General features: G+C 38.1%; 1 protein-coding gene across 7 annotated transcripts in view; it reads left to right on the top strand.

Annotated features, from left to right (window-relative positions):
- EVI5L (ecotropic viral integration site 5 like) overlaps positions 1–18,476 on the top strand; it is a 2,636,797-nt gene that overhangs the window by 1,105,512 nt on the left and 1,512,809 nt on the right. The window lies entirely within an intron of this gene.

Here is an 18,476-nt window from a genome sequence, read left to right as displayed (position 1 = left end):
AGCAAGTCTGAATTATACTGTACCTCATATACATCCAAATCTGATAGCATTTAGTTCATCAATACTGAAGACTTTTGTTACATGGTTCATTTTATGGTAACTCAGTCTGCCGCTGTGAAAATAGTTTCCACAAACCAGTAGTGTACTGCCTTAGTGGTAACCTGTTAAGAGAAGGTGAGCTTATAAAAGTGGAATTTCAGTACTCCAGAAAGCAGGGCTTTCGTGCCAAAGATTTTCTTTTAAGTACAAGTTTATACTTTCCTCTTATTCTGCTTTTATTGGCTTCATTAAAAAAAATGAGTAAGTATTTTTTCCTGGCTTGTAGTCTTAGGTGACTATTTTAGAATTTCATTGATGCCCTAGTTAACTTTTTAGGATGATTACATAACACACGTATACTGCAGAGCTTTTTTTAATCGAAAGGTATATAAAATAAGCTGTCTGCATCCATCAGCATTAAATATTTTAAAATTCTTAACTTGTAAAGATGATGTACTGTTCCATACTGACAGGTGTACTGGCAGTGACTCCTTACTACACATGCGCATGTACACATACATGCACCCACACATTTTAAGCAGATAATCTTTTTTTGTTATTAAGCTTGTGTATTTTTCAGTTCTCTCTGCCATTTAGACATTGTAATCATGCAGTCTGTAAAAATGTCTAGGCGACAGTAATGTAAAAAACTTGGTCTTGACACATAAGCAAACGGAGTAAAATATAAATATCCTTACCTATTTTCCATGAATGTAATATATTTAAGTCTTTGAAAAAATGTAGCCCTGCCTTTATTCTGTCCCATATCAAGTCTCACATATTTTATTCTTGTTTTCTAAGAACTATCATCTTGCAAGCAACAGTGAAGTTTATTCTGATGTTGCTTAAGCTAGCAGATTCTTAGAACCCCTATTCAGTTTTATGCATTTCAGCCATTTATTTTACATTGATAAGTATGGTGATAACTGTGACCCAAGCAGTGTTGGCACTCAACTCGGTGATGGCTAGAGAAGTGGTTTACAAATGTTTAAACATAGTACTTTTGACTGAATGGTTAATCATAAATGCATTTTTGAGTACAGATGTCCATGGCAGTTGATGTAGCTTGCAGGAGATGTATACATCAACTCTCCCGTCATAGGCACCGGAAGCTGTTAAAGTCTGGGGGTGGGGGTGGTGGGGGTAACAGGTGCACTTAGTGAACTAAAAAGGGTAATTTTGTTATAACTATTTGCTACCACAACATAGGTTCACTTGGAGGACATTTTAAGCTTAGCCATTTCCCTTTTGGTGCTTGAATTAACATTTTCTGATTGGTCTTTGCTATCCCCATGGCTGATAATTGTATATTAGGCCTAGTGAGAACAACTGTGATTATACCATAGATAATTTGAGGGGGCCATGTAACGGATGCAGCATTTAGGAACTGCCTCTGTCCATTAGTGGCATGAGGCGAAATCCCGGAGTACATTTTCTATTACCCATCCTTAGATCCAAGTTGTAGTTGAATATGGATGGATGAACTTTGCTTTATTTTTATGGCTAGGCTGTTCCGGAACAGTGGTAGCCTCTGTGATATATATCCATCTCTCCACAACATTCACTGTAGATACCTGAACTGAGTATTTCTGTTGCCATTTGACTTGCTGATGTTCATTAGGTCCATCTGTATTATGTCAGTGGATGCTGTCTATGCCAGACATGTCACCTCTAAGCACTCTGTAGGATACTGAGTATAGTAATAAATCTTTGAGATGGTCCATGCAAGACCTGTTGTTTAGGACTTGTATCCTTTAAGTAAGGTATCTCTGAATGTATTCCAATTGTTGCATGGGGCTGGACAGATGCATGCCAAAGTGGGCATTTCCAATTGTTGCATGGGGCTGGACAGATGCATGCCAAAGTGGGCATTATACAGAATGTCATAATAGAGCTCTGTAAAGGGGGACAGCAACATCTCTACATCTAGTCACAATCAATTTGTTTATAAGCTGTGCAATATAGAAAGGCTTTCTTATGACTCTGAGCACACGTTGATCAAAAGTTAGGTCACTGTACACATAAGTTCCCAAATGTCAAACAACTGGATCAGTTCTCAGAGGGCATTGTCATGATTTTGACACCAGTTATTATTTGGGACAAACCTTCCTGCATGATGGTTAAGTCATTTGGGGATTCAATAACTTCTCCTAGCTTGCGGTCATCTCAAACTTAGCTGGCCAAAGCTCTTTGGTATTTCCTTTTACTTTTGAGATGTATATGCCAAACAGAAAAAGTCTCAGCACTGAACCCTGGGGGACTCCATTGGTGACTGGTCTCTTCCCCTGTTTTGATCTCCTGCATCCTGTGAGCCAAGTTGGAAATGCAGCTGGTGATGTAAGTGTTTGCTCCTACATTATTCATCTTTTGTACTACACCTGAGTAGGGGATTGTGCCATAAGGCTTGGCCAGGGCAAGGTAATGTGGTGTGAACAGTTTTACCTTCATCCATTGCTTTGGTAACAAGAGTAAAGCTTAAAATTTGCCCATGATTTTGAGACTTTCACACTTTCCTCTGGGTTGTTTTCAAACACATTTTTAGGGCCTTGCATACATGTATACATTCCTTGATTAACCTTCCTGATTATATTAAATTATATTCCTTGTATAATACAGCACACTTGTTAGACTTAAGTTAGAGCGCATTTTAAATTTGTTTAAACATTTTTCCAGTAGGCAGTGAAGCAAAATGCATGCACCAGTAATGACAAAACTGCCCTATTCAGAACATTTCTATGATAACAGTCTACTTCCACACACAATTGCATTTTACATTTATGGTTTGAACATATTTCCAGTAGGCAGTGAAGAAAAATGCATGCACCAATAATGACAAAACTGCCCTATTCAGAACATTTCCATGATAACAGTCTACTTCTACACACAATATATAAGTACAGAATCACAGTACAGTGTAACCCATAGGCATGTTGCACAGCTTCTTGAACTTATTTTCAAAAGGGGGGGGGCAAAAGACCAAAAACCAGGGACACATTTTAAACATTGCGTGTATAATTTTGGAAAGTTGCTTGCATAAAATGTTGTTACCACCACGCAGTTCACTGCCAAGTCTTGAACCCAGAAACCTGTGCACTACAGTCAGAGCAACATACCACTAAGTTATTGAAAAACAGGAAGACAAACTTAAATGGCTATCATATCATTTAGTAAATTCAGTTCATACCTTTCACCATAGCTCTCAACCTCTTAGCACAAAAATACAGAACAAAGCCAATAATGGGGGAACACAGCCCCAAAATAGGGACACATTTCAAATACTGATTTTATAACCTTAGCAGATTGCTAGAATAAAAGGTTTTACCACTCCTGCAAACCAGAGGAACAGAACAAAAATGTGAGGCATAAATTCACAAGTGATGGTGGCTTGGGACTTTAGGCTCCTTTTACCTGTACCCAAGGTACAGGGTTTGAGCCTGATTACCTCTAGCCACCAGATGTATTGCTGGGGGCATTTACACACAAACACACACATACATACAAAAACAGTTAGAAATAGGTGAGCTGACCTCATCGCGACAGTTGGAAGTGTGGAAAACGAAAGGGGCAGAGGTATGGATGATCTGCAAAAGTGGGAGGGCTCCCCTCCCCCCGCGCTCTATTGTTCCGACACCCATGTCTCCCTTTAGGTTATCTTTCATAGTCCCAGGCTGTAACATAATGTATAACTGCAGTGTTCCTTTCCATGTTGTCATATACATGAGCATGGAGCACCACTTAATTGGAGGATTAGTAAACCAGAAACTGGAACATATCAGTGTTTTACTCTCAACACATGCAAATATGATTTTTTTTCCAGAATGAAAACAGACATTTAATGACGTCACTGTTAAAAAATAACAAAAATCAGCACTCTGTTGCTTTGCACTCAGTGTTGTGGTACCTGTGGCATCTCTAGTATATATTTGCAAAAATAATTGAAAACAGCAAGAGCTATTCTGATTTTTTTTCTTTTCCAATTACATTTGAATTAAAGCTGAAATTGTCTATTAATTTTGGTTCTTACCTTCAGAACTTGGGCTAAATCCTTGAATCCATTTTACATTGTAAGTCACACAGCAGACAAAAATTTAAGTTGTACATTTTGAGTTTGCACCCTGTGTGTGTGTGTTACAGGTTCATACATCCACCTAGTTTTCTTAAAATACCATTACTGACTTTTTCACATTTTAGTTCACTTTTGTGCACTTGAGCGAAGAGCCATTTTGCCGTAGGAGAGGAATTTTGCTGTTCCCAAAATTTGTGGCTCTAGTTCAATTTATTTATTTATTTGTCTTTTTAAGTGAACTGATAATTTTCAGATGTGACCTGAGGCACAGAGGCATAACTAAATGCAGTCACACTATACTGCTATTGTACATGACAGCAGAATGTTGCAATTCATTTCTGCATTGGGACTGCACACATAATGTGAGGATACTATCTCTAAATATACTGCCTTCTCGATTGCAACAGTTTGAATGTATTTTTGTCCAAGCTGGTGTGACCTTGGACATAGTAGAGTTAGAAGTGTGGGAGGCACGGGCTACTAGTTAAAATATACTATGACAGTCCATCAGGTGGCAGAAAAGTGTCTGCGGTAGACTGTACTTTACATGCTTTGCGCTAAACAAAGGAGGCTGTAATCTGTACAGAAAAGCATTTTAGAGTAATAACTCAATCAGCATGTTTTTTGGAGATGAGAGCAAAGAAAGTTTTAGTTTAGAGGTGGTTAATGGCGATATAACATTTCTGTATGTGGCTCACTGTGGAATTTTTTGAACCTGTGAAACTTTATCTGTTTGTTAGCCTTTCATTTGTGAGGCACTGCTGTCACCATTTCATTTAGTCTTAATTTGTAATGCATCATTTTAGGGAATGACCACTACTTTATATTTGCAGTTTAATTTTTCAACATACTGTATCTTAGAAACCATGGAAAATATACTATTATGTTGCCTTTGTCAAGCTCCAGCCAAACCATTATTTTATGCATACCACTGTAGAGTCATCGTTCAGAGGTATAACTTTAATGTAATGAATTGTGGTCCTAAAAAAGTGAATACTGTAAAAAAAAATGGAGTTAGAAGTAAGCTTGTATCTGTTTCGAATTGGGGAATATGTAGTCTTAACTTTTCAAGTTTATAGAATTTAATACTCAAATTTTTATCATGCCATTTATGGGAGCCCTGTTTCATGCACTGTAACACTGTTAATATTTTGTGTGTTTCAGTAGTTAGTGGGCAAAATTTCATTTCTAGCAGTATATTTGTGTTTGTGTTATGTTTTGTTACTTTGGATCATTAGGATTTATAAGATCAATATATTAAAAAATAAACCTAGATTTTAAATTCCTTAATTAAACACATACTGAAAATGTAAAACTGAGAAAAATATTTTTAATTTTTGAAGAAAATTTCTGTAGTAAATCTAAGTTGTAAAAGGAGGTTTAAAAACACATTCCCTAGTCCTTTCCGGATGTCAGCTACAGAAGAAAAATAGATTTAAATAAAGATATGTTCAAAAAGATACATTAGAACATTTAAAAGTTGCTCATACTTCTCATAAAATACAGTCTACATGTAAATAAAATTAATTTTCTTTTATGGTGCCTAGTACTACATATTCTATCAACTTAGAAGCCTTTAAGTTCAGTTTTGAGTGGTATATTATGCGCAAAGTTCTAGTACTAAATACCAACAAAGACACTGCAGCGGTGTATCAAAATTTATAAATCACAATCCCAGGAATCAAAAGATGAAGTTTAATATTCTTGAACAAAAGCAAGAAGGAACAACATAAAACTTTAAAATCAAAATTAAATACTAAACTAGATCACTGCGTTTTTCATCCTTCCTCAGACAATAACGTCAACAACTTCCCTCTTGTTAAACTTCATCTTTTGATTCCTGGGCTGGTGAGTTATAAATTTTGCTATACCACTCCAGTGCCTTTTCATTGGTTTTTGCTGTGATAAGTTGAGGCTTGGAGAATCGGCACTGTTATTCCTTTTGGTTCTGAAGTTCTAGTACTAAATACTGTTTTGATGTGGGACAGTTGCATAGCTTTATAAAATATCAAATTTTCAAGTTTTAATATGCATCCAACGTATGCACTGTGCCATACCATCATTGATAGCAAATTATTGTACTGGTTCCCAAAAGTTGTTAATGGTAGGGTAGTCTTCAAGCTTGTAGGTAGATTTAAATAAATGGAGACAGTAGGCGGCTGTGCATTTCTTTGTACTCTTTCATATTGTAAGGATTTCCTATGCTTTAAACACTTTCCATAAACTCACATAGTTGAAACAAACCAATCTAAGCTTCAATTTGAAGAAGGTATTATAAAAAGCATATTTTCATGGGGCAACCATATCTATCTTAAGTCAGTCTTACATAAATATGGAAAAGACTAAGCAATTCAAATCACAGCTAGTCTGCAAAGATAAACTGCAGTGGCACTGACATTGAAAAGGTGACCAGGGAGTTTTAAATCTGGAAATAAAAAAAAATGAATTGAAACTTTCCAGTTTACACCAAGTATAGGGAAGGCATTTTTAACGGGGACTGCTTATGGAAATAGGTTAGATATGTCTTGGTGACTACTATTGTAGCTTACTTAAACTAAGTAATGTAGTGTATCTAAACCAAAAGCAGTGATATTTTTCTCAAGAGCATAAATGCTTAACTCCTTGCATGAAGGAGAAACAATGATCTTGGTCTATTTTACCAGATGTATAACTAATCTATAGTTTACTGTGATGTATGGCATACATGTATACTTGATTTTGCCTGTTATATTGCCTTTACGTAAGATTTTAGCCCATGTAATATAATCCTCTTGGGGAACATAGTACAGAATAAAATGTGAGATTCCAGCTTTTCAGCTATTTTTTCTGTTTCTTAAACATTAGTTCTTTAGTTATCTGTAGATTTTCAGATATTTAAATTAAACTGAATGTATGTATGGAGTTTTTCTGACACTGTCTTATGTATAAAGCTAGTTTGAAAAGTAACTGCTTGCTAATACAATGCTGACATTTTTGTTTGGGTCTTAACACTGACTGTAAGTAAAGAATTTGTATATCAACTGCTGTATACTAATCAGGTTTGCAGTGGTTTGTAATCATTGTTCAGAATCACTCAGTTGTGAAATAATTAGGTTTTATGCATATAAAAAATAATTTGAGTCAACAGGGCTTGTATTTTACAATATAAGATAAGTATTTTTTCAGTTTTTATTTGTTTATAATTTTAAGCATTGTGTTGTTGTATAACTAAGAGCAGCTCACTTCAGATTGTACAGGCAGAGGCAGCTGAGGCAGAGTAAAGCAGTGGGCAGTGTAAAGAGTTGTAAACGTGTATATGCAAGAGGCTGTTATATCAGCTGCTGTGACCAACAGTGGGTGACATTGCCCCCGGAGATGGCTGGCAATCGAACCTCGTCTGACATTTCATGCCCTGCATAACAACGCTTTAGTGGACCATTACTTGTGGACAAAGATATACTATGCAACAAACTGTGGACTTGTGTCAATCTTTTCTGCAGCCCTGTGGGAGTCTTGGATTACCTTTTCCACTGGATGCAATTGTATTTGTGGTTTTACATATATTAGCTACAGGGACCTTTTGGCAACCTAAAAGGGATAAATTAGGGATATCACAGGTATCTGCCTTGGGAATACTCCATTGTTTTCTTGATGTCTTGCTGCAGCATATGGGTGGGCATATGTGGTTACTACATACCCAAGAGGAGAAAGGCAACACCACGTGGGACCTATACTGTAGCCCATTTTCTGACGCAAGGCAGACATAGACTGTACCCACATTGAAATAAAGGCACCACTTAGTAAAATGCACAGGGTATCATAGGCAGATTTCACGGCTCCCACTTATGGCACACATGATCTTTATCAACAGTTTATGAGGGTTGACATCCCACAGGGGCATCTTTTGGGTAATGTTAGATAAGCCCTGGAACCGTGGCTTATGACATTAATTAGATATCCACATAATCAAACTTATCAGGTGTGCAACTGTGCCCTATTAAAATCAAAAACATTATAGAACACTTGTTTGGGCTGCTGAAGTCACGCTTTTGCTGTTTGGATACATCTGGTGGTGCCCAACAGTATGCCCTCACCACGTGTGTCAGAATTCTGACCACGTTTGTTGTGTTTCATAATGTTGTATTTAGCAGTTACAGCAAAGTGTCCTCCTGCGGGGACAAGAGTTTTGAGCCAGCAGCAGGGGATGGCCATGCCAGATGGAGGCAAGCACTGTAAGCCATGACAGTTACTAATAGGCAGCGGATTGCCAAAAGCTTTACAACATAACTATACAAGAGTTGAGCAGCTACACCATAGTAAAAGTGATACAGGCAAAAATACTAGATTTTGCTTACCCATGTATAGGCTGGCCACACACCGTGTATCAGATATAGGCAGCCATACCTCTCAACTGTCCCTGATTTTCAGGGATGTCCTTGATTTAGAGAAGTTGTAGCTCTGTCCTCTTAATCCCTCCTAAAACTGGTGACTTTTTTAGAAAAGGTGATGAATTACAGTTAATAATCACTTTACTTAAGAGTTATTGACTTCTTTTAGTTCATTAAATGTGTATTAATTCACATTTTCTTAGTCTATCAATATTTCAAGTTAATAGTACTAATATTTTGAAAGTGTCCCTGACTGTCCATGATTATTTTTGGATTTGTCCTTGAGTCTGTTAAGACTTGCCCATGATTAGTTGAGAGCTATATAGGCAGCTCAAGTAACAGTGTACAAAGGGCAGGGCACAGTTATAATTTGCACAGGTGGGCAAGGGAGTGTACAGGAGTGCATGTCTTTCATAAAGAGGTTTGTGAGTGTTAGGTATAGAAACTAAAAAGTGTGAGTGCAAGTAATGTGATAACTTGATTGTATGCTGGTTAACACATAGGCTATTATTATTGTTCAATAATATGGTTCCTAATGATCTTTATATGTCTCTATGGAGAAAAAGCATGTTTAATCCCCCCTTTACCAAATTGTTTATTATTGTTTGAAAAAATGTGTGAGTTTGACTTTAGGGCACTCGTTAAGCAAGACAGTGATTGTATTTTGAATCGTCTTACAGAAAACGAAAGAGCTTTACTATTAAGTTTTTGTAAAGATAAAACCCTGAGGGTAATGAAACCTGACAAGGGAGGGGGGGGGGGTTGTCATCATGTCCAAGCAGGGCTATATCAATCGGATGAATATTTTTTTGTTGGATGGTTCTTTATACGAAGAAGCTTCATTAAATATGGTGAACATTTCCTGTAAAAAATAGACTTGCTGATTAAGGGTATGGAAGATCAAGGACAGTTAGATCATGCTGTAGTTGAGTTTCTTTCTGCCCAATACCCTAAGGTAACAAGTATATTTCAGAATTCCAAAGATACGTAAAAATAAACACGACCCCCCTATGAGACCAATAGTCAGTGCTTCTGGCTCTAAAACACATTCTTTAGGAAAATATATAGATGAAAAGCTTAAGGAAGTACTTAAGGATGAGGACCACATATGCATTGATTCTTGGCATTTTAAAAAAAAACTGAACAATTTGGAATTTAACGGTAATGTCACCTTTCTTACAGTGGATGTTGTCAATTTATTTAATGTAATCCCACATACTGTAGGGATTGACTGGTTCCAAGAATTCTTATTTGATTGTCATTTATTTAGTAATGAGCAAGTGGATGTCTTGGTTACTTTTATGGAAAGTGTACTGAGGAATAACTATGTCTTTTTTGAGGGACAATACTTTTTACAGAAAACTGGAGTAGCGATGAGGGCTATTATTATGCTTATGTGGGTAAGAAAATTCCTCTCTACCTCAGTTCACAAAAAACTGGAGTCTACACTTAACGTTATTTAGATGATTTGTTTTTTGTATGGACAGAAGAGGTTTCAGACATTAGTAATTTTTTGGACTACATTAACAACACTACAACTTTTCTTAAATTCACCTCTACTTACAACAGAGAAAGAATTAATTATTTGAATGTTGAAATTACTAAAGATAATGAAAAATTATGTTTCTCTAGTAACATTTACAGAAAACCTACTTATTGCAGTAGTCTTTTGCACTATTGCAGCTACCATCTATCTGGAGCATGTTAAGAAAGGTATAGTGAAAGGCCAATTTCTAAGACTGGCATGCATGGTTACACATGATAGTGACTTTTTTTATACAAAGTGAAGTCTTGACAGATATGTTTTTCTCTAGAGAATATCCACTCAGCTTAATAGAAAGAGTTAGAGATTTTGGCCAAAAGGGATAAAGGGGCTATTTTCCCCTTACTTGAATAATAGGTTAGCTTATAATGATTTAAATACTATAGATTTAGACACTACTACACAGAAGGGTAAACACAACTACACTTGTTCCTTTATTATGAAGTTTAGCTCTGACCATCAGGATATCTATAATATTTTGAAGAAGAAAGGGCATATTTTTGTGGGCAAGAAGGGCTAATGGATAAGTTTGGCCATAAACCTCATACTGTTTTTAGAAGAGGTTCTGCGATTAAAAACATGCTTGAATGGAATAGCCACAACCAAGCTAGAAAAAGGAGTATGAAGAGATGTGACTTTTGTTCACAGTGTATTTACACCATGAATACTGACAAAATAAGAATGAATCATATTACTGTACAACCTAATAGAAATTATAACTGTAACTCTGTAGGGGTGGTTTGCGCTGCTTTATGCTGTCAGTGTAGTGGTTTTTATATAGGAAAGGCAAAAAGAAAATTTAGTGAGGGAATATATGAACACATTAGAGATATAAGAAACAAGAACACCAACAATACCTTATATAAACATCTTTGAGAATTTTAAATCTGTAGTTTTGAAAGGTCTGAAAAAAATTTGCAAGGGGGCCCATGGGACGATTTATTGGAATGCAAAGAACTTTGTTGGCAAATATATTTAAATGCTCATGTGCTACCAGGTTTAAATGAATGTGTTAGTATAGGTAGTTATTTAAAACTACGTCCTTATGCAATTTAGAAAAGGAAGAGGCTTTGGGGGAAGTCCTTTTAAAGTTTGTTATACATTTGAATAATTTTTTAATCAGTTTTTTTTTTATTGGATATGACATGTCATGTGTTTTTTTGTTTTTATTATTTATATTACTTTTTTGGATTTGAAAATTGTTCTGTTATAAGCAGACGAAAGCACTAAATAAAAGTTTTTGCTTGTGGACTTTGCTTCCTGTTCATGTTTGGTGATTCACCTGGACCTGTGTATATTTTGTTGGTTTATTGGTTCTTAGTTTTTTGGTCACATGGCATAATAATTAACCATAACATTTACAGAGATGAAAACAATCTGTGAAATAGTTAAAAACATGAATTAGACTTGACCCAAACTAAAGACAGCATTTTAGGGAGCAGAATATTAAACAAAAGGTTACATTCCCCACGTATCTGATGGATTTGATGAAGCAACATTTGCTAAAGTGATACCCAAGTGTTTTTAATTCTGTTTTTATTTTCAAATTGTCTTTTAATTTTAGTTTTTGACTCTTGTTATTATCTATTATTGTATCTTAATTTTGTATAGTAGAGTGAAGAGTAAATGTTTAAATCTTAAACTTTAAATCCAGTATGTCAGTGCATCTGTATCAGCCTGAGAAGATAAGGATCAGAAAGGACCTAAACCACTGGCTCACCCTCATTTCTGTACAAATGAGATATATTTCAAACCGCCACTGTGCAAATGATATTTAAACACCCCCTCACAGCCTTTATGACTCCTTGCTCCCAAGAAAACCCTTATAACCAGGGAAAGTCCTATGTAAGATCATTTAGTTGTTAAAACAAGGGTGCTTATCTGTCTGACAGTACATAAATACATTTTTTAAACTAAGTATGCATGTTATTCCTCCTGAAGGGAGGGTTCCTACAAGATTCACCCTGAAGATTGCTTATTTGTACTTTGCAGTTTTAGGCTTAGGAACTGAGGCTGTACAGGCATAAGGACTGAAGTGAAGAGTGAGCTTCTCTGAGGCTATTATATTTTCCTTTTTTAACGACAATCATGTTATATTACAGCTACAGCTCTCAGTCTCATGCTGTCAGGGCTGGTACTTTACTGATCTCACCTTTCCTACCTAAGTTTCACATTATTCTACATTCAGATATTGTCATACCACCTTCACCATTGTGTTTTGCCACCCTGCTTTGGTGGGCAAAACCCCTTGCACCTTTCTGTCCATGTGTAAAGTTTGTTCTGCTGTAATGAAAATGTTGCCCAACCTTGCCCATACATGATGTTTTCTTTTTCATTGAACATTTCTCTGTATATATAGTGCAGTACATTGCATCAACATTGTCAGTGTCATTTGTCCCTCTGTTTCATGCGATTTCACAACATCTACCAGCGAGGCTCTTGCACATGTAGTGTTTACCTTAGCTGCTCATACTTTAAGCTGGTCTTGAGGTAATCTAACATAATCTGACGGAGGGCCTCTGCTGCAGCAGAGATGAGGAGCTGCTCATCATGCACAATGGCATGTCTGCATGAGTAGGTAATAAGCTCTGGGACTCGTTGCACACCCATTGTAACTAGTGCTGCCTTGGCCATGGTTGTGAATGCAACGTTTCTGAATCTCTGGGGATGTTTCCTTGTAAGTTTCTATATTTTATAAATCTTTGTGAACATTATACAAATAGGTGTTAAGTGGTTACAAAGATAGATTCATTGAAGATAAAAATGGAATGACCGATTCTCTAGTTCATGAGGAGGAGGGCAGCAGTCCTGCAAGTCAGGATAAATAGCTCAGGAAGTGCAGAACCCTCTGCTTGGAGAAGAGTCATGAAAATGCTTTCCTTCACAGAAAATGTCAGTTGAATTTTGCTAGTGATGCTCATTTATTGAGTAGGTGCATTGCCTTTTTTCTGTGCGTTATTTATCTCCATATATTCAAATTGGAAGTCATTTAAGCTTGTTAGGGCATAATGTAACTTTTCCTTTTAAAGCTCAATATATCATCCATCCTGAGAGAACTGTTTATATCCTTTAACCATGCATGTTTTTTTACAGGTTAAAACTATTATTAAACAATTCAAGTATTTTAAATGTTTATCTAATAAGTTTTAGATATTTACGGTCTTTACAATCTGCAACATTTTGGTTTTATTAACCCTCTATATCAAAACCGCAAGGCCTTATTCATTTACATTATGAAGCTTTGATATAATCTCTAATGGTTTCTCCTTCTCTTACCCTGAGGACATTGCTAATATTCCTGTGGACAGATTCTCTTTGAAATATAGCGCACACCCTCCCTATGTATCTCCCTTCATTTCCTCCTCATACTGTCTTCCTGAAATCACTTTGCCCAAGCCCTTTTGGCACTTTCCAGAACTAAAGTACCACTTCCATGGGCCCTGGCAGTTTCTCTGGATGTTTGCTGCAAAGTGTTAAGTCCCATCTAGTAAAACCCTCCCAGCCCAACATTAACCCGTAGTGTGATGGATAGGTCATTAGCTGTCAGACAGACCCCATACTGTTAAGGTTGTGGTGTTTCTTCTAGACAGAGGAGCATCACAGGTGGTATCCTACAGGACTCTGTTCTGAGCTCATTCCTGTTTGGTACATCTCTGGCATGAAAGTGGGTATCAGTAGACTGTGAATAACCAAAATTGCTGATGATTGTAAACTGGGGGTAGTTATCGAATGAAGTTCCCCAGCAAAAGTTAGAAACTGGGGGTAGTTATCGAATGAAGTTCCCCAGCAAAAGTTAGAAACTGGGGGTAGTTATCGAATGAAGTTCCCCAGCTTCAAAGGTTTGACCAAATGCATGCTTATTATGTTAATTATGAATGTGGGTTCAGTGCAAAAAAAAAAAAAAAGCAACATAAATTTCCTATCTTAGATCACTGTTGCAATATTTTGCTACTATTGAGTTGTCTTGCTGAGGAAACCTGACATCCAGCCAGGGTACCAAAACCAGAAAAACTTCCATACGGCCCTCTGTCCGATATATGACCTAGGCCATGAGTGTAAGGTACCTAGGCAAACATTAAAGTAAGTATTCTCACCACTAGTCCAAATGCAGATGTCGCAACCATCGGTTTGTTTCTTCACGTGGTAGTTTGTGTTACCTCTGTTTTCACTTATTCAGATAAGTGCTCCATTGGGGAGCTTTCCTTTTTCTTGTATTTTGGTGTTTAAATTTGTTGGCTGTCAGATAACAGTGGGAAGTGTGACTGTGGCAGGCAAATTTCTATTAAGGACGTCCACTCGCAGTGCTTGTTGTATCATTTGTCCAGAAACCACTATAAGAATTGTCAGATTCGTCAATCATTTGTCCAGAAACCCTACATATGCATCTTTTCTTGCTGAATACTTTTCTACATATCCAGTACTTGAAGCATCTCACCTGATCCAAAATGGCCGAACCTACACCATACAGCATCCTACTTGCTACAAAAAAGAAATTCAGAAGGCTTAAACCTAAAACATTGTCTACCCAGTTGGACTCGGACGTACCTGTTGATGGATTGCAGAAGCCCATGGTATGCCCAGTCACTTCTCATGCTCCTGCTGCCACTACCTCACTGGAGGCCGGTATGTCATCTGATTTTTGCACATCCAATATGACTGATCTTACTAATATGGGTGAAAGGAGAAACGGAGGCTTGTTATTTTGGAGGCACTGGAGGGCATATCTTGAATTCTGGTTAGGGAAGAGTTAGGTGCCTGGATCTTTGAGTTGTGCCAGGGGTCAGATCCACCACATTTTCTAAAGCAGACATCTCCCCCTAAGACGAAGAAGAAACAGAAGATTAAGAATGTTTCTCCATCTCAGATTTCTGAAGAAAAGGAATGGATGGAATTTTCACAGGCCCTGTACTAGGCCATTTTTCCTTTCAAACCTCCTTCCCTTCTTTCTACTTCATCTCTCCTGTCCTCCCTCAAAAGTTACAACATGAATCTTCTTCTGAGGAGGAGGAAGAATCTGATTCTAATGAACTTTCTCTAGTATGTTTGTCACAGGTTCATTCCCCAGGCCGAATGGCTGTGATGATGAAGACACATTATCCCCGGACCTGTTGACGAAATCTCCTTTGAGGAAACTTATCACAAAAAAATGATGCAGCATTTTGAATGGGAATCAAGGCACGTTCCAGAAGAGATATTACAATTTGTTGGAGGAAGGAGCTTCTACACCTGCACCTGTCCCCTCAGGTTTTGAGGCTATTCTTGATGATTTTGCATTCATTTCTTCTTAACCTGACTCGCAGCCACCAGCCCCTAAGAACTTTTCAAAGTGCCAGAGGATCTAAAATTCCCATATAAAAGTCTTTTTGACAGACACATCTATGAAAAATGCTTACCTTCACATTCCCATTCACCCATCTTGCAGAAAGTTCCTCAGTTCCAGGCTTGTTCATAAGTTCATAGGTGTTTGCCATGCTGATGACAACAAGGACCTTTTTAAGCCTAGCCATGCATCCAAAATCTCTGACAGGTTCTGTTATCCTTGCTAAGTGTAAGCAGGAGCCTGGGAGCTGAACCATTTACAATGCTGCCTGTGTCCATTAGAGACATAGGTGCCACCTCAGGCAAGATTTTCCTTTTCCCTATCCAGTTGTCCAAGTTGCACTTGAATTGGGTTAGGGAGGAACTTTGCTTCACATGAATGGGGAGCCTGTTTTAGAGAAGGGATAGTCTCTAGGATACATACCTCTGTCCAGTAGGTCCTGTTTGTATCACTGGCAAGGTCTAAGTCTTTAGAATGGATAATTCTGGTACTGTTTGTTTTGTGGATAAAGAGATCCGTCAGAGTGGAGTTTGACAGTTCCTCGTATGCCAAGCATAGATCTCCCCTCAACAGCCTGTAGGAGACAGAATACAGGGATAGGGCCTTGAGGTGGTCTGCATAGGACATGTCAAGCCCTGTATTCTTTTAGTGTGGAACCTCTGTGGACATTCCAGTTGTTGAATATTCCTTGTTGGGTACATACCAAAGGGGGCATTTACTCAATGATATGTCTGATGAATGTCGAATACAGTGGAACAATGACTTCCTTGGATCTAGATGCCATACCTTTGTTTATAAGTTGCACAACAAAGAATGATTTTTTCAAAACTGTAGACACATGATTGTCAATGGCTAGATTACTGTCTGTGTGTGTCCGCCAAGTCCCTGACAACAACTCTTAGGGGTGTGTTGTCAATATGATAATTACCAGGGGTAGATGGCTTCCCAAAAGATACTATGCATTTCTTGGCATTTAGTTTTAGTCCATGGCTCTGACACCAGTTATTTGTCTGCGTCAGCCCTTCTTGGCGAACATTTGTGTCAGAGGGTGAGTCAATAACATCTCCAGTCGTAGCTCCTAATTTGCAATCATCTGCAAATTTAGTCAGCCAGAGGCTGTTTTACATTGGTCTTGACTTCTGAGAAGTAAACGCCAGAAAGGAGCAGTCCCAAGATCGATCACTGAAGGACTCTGCTTATGACTGGCTTCTTTATAGAGGTGGACTCCTCGATTCTAACTTCCTAGGTCCTGTCTGTGAATTCATCACACTTTCATTTTTCTGCTTTACCCTTTGTGTTGTCCACAGCCCCCATGTTTTTTACAAGGTGCCTATCTCTAACTATTGCTTTTTGCATGATTCCGAGAATTCAGATGTTGCCATAGTTCGATGGCCTTATTGTGCAGGCAACCTCTCAGGAAGACCTGTTAAAGCATCTCAAGTTCACTGTCTGAATACTGCAGCAGCTGGGCTTCATAATCAATGTAAAAAAGTCTGCTTCAGCCCCTACATATGGTCTAGTGTTTTTGGTTGTAGGCTGGACACTCATTGCATGCTGACCTTTCTCCCACAAGAGAAATTGCAGACTGTTTTGATGTGCTTTCAGTCCCTCCTCCCCCTTCAGTCTTTTTTTGAAAGGGGAACTCTAAGGGCATTGGGGTTCATGGAAGCTTTCATTCCCATGATTTCATATACCAGTCTCATGAGAGAGAGAGATCCAGTGGTACCTAAATTCTCTCAAGTCTCAGCACTGCCACTCATCAGACACACAGTCTCCATTACTTTCTTTATTGAAAGAAGTTAAATTGGTGTATCTCTGGGGTACAGCTGAATCCAGGAGGACTACCATTTAAACCAATTGTTCCCACTCAGGAAATGCATAGAGAGTTAGCTTGGTGTGCATGGAAAGGCTCATTAACACTTCAGGGTCAGTGGATAGTAAAACAAAGAAAAGAACACATCATTGTGAAAGAAATAAGGGCACTGTTTCAGGCTCTACAGGTTTTTTTCACATTCATGGAAGCCTAGTCCCCTCATAATTTTCACATACAACACAACAGTCATGTGGTGTATAAACAAACGATGTTGAAGGGGGGGGGGGGGGCAAAGTCTTAACTGTGCAGACTGACTTTTCTGGCACAGGACCAAGCTGTAAAAATAAATCTGTCCCTAGAATGTTTACATTCTGTTCTAGGACATTGTTTTAGCGAATACACTAAGCAGGTCCCTGGAAGACTGTTATGAATAGATGCTGAACAGGGAGTCTTCTAGGCATAGTCCCACAAACAGGGTATTCCTCAGATAGGTCTATTTGCCTACATTCATAACAAACAGTTTAGGCTGTTTTGCTCTAGGTGCCCTTGCCCCAGGCCTGGAGGACAGATGCCATGTCTTTTTCATGGGAGAAAGAGTTTCTTTATGCCTTCCCTCTCCTTCTCCTAACCAAAACGTTCTGTTAAAGATCCAAAGGGACTGACCAAATATCTTGCTGGTGACTCACTTTTGACCCAAGCAGCATTGGTTCCCCTTCATCATCTGGCCTGGGGCTATCATCATAAATTACCCTAGAGAGTGGACTTTGTAACAAAAAAAGAGGTTCTCTGCTTCATTCCAACTTCTAGCCCTCATCATGACATTGCGGAGGACAGAATTTTTTAATCCCTTTCAGACCTTTTCAGAAGACATGCTCCAGGTTTTCCAGGAGGCAAGGAGACCTACCACTAGAAGACCTTCTATATCTAAATGGAAAATATTTTTGATGTAATGTCACCAAAAGAGAGATAATACCATTCAAACTGCGATTCCCACTATACTGTCATACTTGTCTGAACTCTTAAGAGCTGGTACAGTCTATTCCTTTATCACGGCACACTTATCTGCCATTTCTGCATGTATGCCCCTTGACCACTCTCTAGAATTGAAGTGAAGCAGTTTCTCAAGGGTGTCCTTCATTTGAACCAATTAGAAGAGCTATCACTGTTTGGGACCTTAGCTTTCTCTTGGAAAAGCTTACCCAGCTACCCCCTGAACCATCAGCTTCGGCATCTTTAAAACTTGGTACTTGGAAAACCATTCTACTAGTGGTCCTTATTTCTGCCAGAAGGGTTTCAGAGCTCCAAGCCCTAATGGCCTCTCTTCCCTT

This window comes from Protopterus annectens, chromosome 9.part0 (assembly GCF_019279795.1).
Source record: "Protopterus annectens isolate FY-2018-M chromosome 9.part0, PAN1.0, whole genome shotgun sequence".
Lineage (NCBI taxonomy): Eukaryota > Metazoa > Chordata > Ceratodontiformes > Protopteridae > Protopterus > Protopterus annectens.
Note: the sequence above shows the minus strand (reverse complement) of the source record. Positions and strands in the feature narration are given on the sequence as shown.